This window comes from Octopus sinensis, linkage group LG14 (genome assembly GCF_006345805.1).
Source record: "Octopus sinensis linkage group LG14, ASM634580v1, whole genome shotgun sequence".
NCBI lineage: Eukaryota > Metazoa > Mollusca > Cephalopoda > Octopoda > Octopodidae > Octopus > Octopus sinensis.
In genome coordinates, this window is record NC_043010.1 from 8,379,659 (window position 1) to 8,382,158 (window position 2,500).

The 2,500-nt window shown below is 31.5% G+C and overlaps 1 pseudogene; it reads right to left on the minus strand.

The window, feature by feature from the left end:
* LOC115218974 overlaps window positions 1–2,500 on the minus strand; it is a 91,082-nt pseudogene that overhangs the window by 82,767 nt on the left and 5,815 nt on the right.

The following is a 2,500-nucleotide window of genomic DNA, read 5'->3' on the forward strand; positions in this document are numbered from 1 at the left end:
CAAACCAATATCATTGTCACAACTTTCACATATGCAATGAAGCTGCCAACTTCCATCGCTTCAGATATTGTTGCTGTGTTTCCAGTTAATTCCGAGAAATTTATATCTATTACTGGAGCATTATTTTGCTGGTTGATAACATTTACTAAAACCATTGCAATAGAGCTGAGTGGAGGTTTGCCTCCATCTTTAGCCTCAATAAATAACTTATAAGTCTGCTTTTTTTCTGGACTAAAGTCCTCGTGTTGATAGATCTGACCAGTTCTTCTATGCAATTTGAAATACGATTTCGCAATATCAGTTGTTTTTGAACTGAAATAGTAAGATATATTCCCATTTGGACCAGAATCAAGATCAGTTGCTGACAGAGTAATGATTGGTGTATTTCTCTGTCTTTTATTCACTGTAACATTGTAGACATTTTGTGAGAATACTGGTGGACTATCGTTGACATCGGAGACTGTTATTTCGACATTCAAGACACATTTCTTCGATGGAGTGCCGCCATCTTTTGCAACTACTTTTAAGTTGTATATATCTTGCATTTCTCTGTCTAATTTATTCTCTAAAGTGATTCTCAGAGAATAGGAACCGTCCACACGTTTTGAGACGTCAAGTTTGAAAGGTTCTTCTTGTTTTTTTATCAAATGATAAATAATCTGGGAATTTAAAACACTGACATCTTTATCGACTGCATTAGGTAAGGAAATACTTGAACCTCTGCCATCTCTCTCAGAAAACTGAATGCTAATAGTTTTATTTGGAAACTCTGGTGGGTGTTCATTAACATCTTCTATTATTACTTTTATTTCAAGTATTTTCACAAAAGATTTTCTTCTCCGAACAGCAATGTCAACCATTTGGAAACATTCTGTATTGTATTTACAGAGAGCTTCAGCATCTAGTGTCTGTGCAGTATAAAGTTTCCCAGCTTTTGTAACATTGAATAGTGGAGAGCTTTCTGTCAATTCCTTCTGTAATTGACTGAAGCTAATTGACTTATAGTCCTCGACTGGAATACTGTCCATCATGTGAGTGTCAACACTGATATCTCCAAGGTAAGTGTTGGCACTCATTCCTTCTTTCACGTAATAGATGAAATCAACACAATAGCAGGTTTGCATGAAAAGCAAGATTTTAATGACAACCAGCAACATTTTCTGTGTGATTTAGGCCATAAATATTTTATCTTTTTAATAAATACATTCACACAACTGCCGACAAATTCTGAAATAAACAAATAATACTTTAGACCATGAAAACCTTCAAATTCTCTCCCTCCCTCTCCATTTATCCCTTGCTCTCTCTCTCTCTCTCCCTTTCTCTCTATCTTCTATCTCTCTATCTTCTATCTCTCTCTCTCTCTCTCCCTTTCTCTCTATTTTCTATCTCTCTCTCTTTCTCTCAGTCAGTCACTCTCTATCTATCTGTCTATTTGTCTGTATGTCCGTCTCCACCCCCTCTCTCTCTCTCTCTCTCTCACTATCTTTCTCACTGTCTCACTGATTAAATTTTCTTAGCTGTAAGGTTAGAAGTTATGATCTTTTTGATCTATGGAAGGAAAATAACATATTTAATTATTTACTTCTTGAATTAACAAATAGAAATGATATTCTGTAAAATTATTTCCTGGAGTAAGAAATAAAAGGAAAAAAAAAGCTATATCAATTTAAATTGGCTTTTATATGTTATCAATAAAAGACCTTCACCCTTTTTATGGCACTTTTCTTTACACCAGTTATAAGGTCACATATCATCATTTAATAAGATGATAAAAAGACATTTTTGTATAAGTAAATATCATGAGATATTCTAAGCTATTTCAATTAACCAAATTTGCAGACTGCACAATACATACATACATACATACACACATACATACACACATACATACATACATACATACACACATACATACATACATACATACATACATACATACATACAAACATACATACATACATACATACATACATAAATACATACATACATACATACATACATACATACATACATAAATACATACATACATACATACATACATACATACATACATACATACGTACATACATACATACGTACATACATACATACATACATACATACATACGTACATACATACATACATACATACATACAAACATACATACATACATACATACATACATATGTGTATGTGTATAAATATATATATATACTTACATTCATACACATATACACACACACATATATACATATATATACAAGCATACATACATACATATATATATATATATATCTGTGAGATATATATGGCTACATAAGTAGTGTGTATATACATAAATATATGTACATATGTGTATATATATATATATGCACATATATACATATATATGTATATATGTATATATATACATATATGAATGTATATACACACGCATACACACATACATATGTATATATTTACTTCTCATATCTCAAAGATTTTTTTAGCATAAGCCATAAATTTGGAACAAAGACT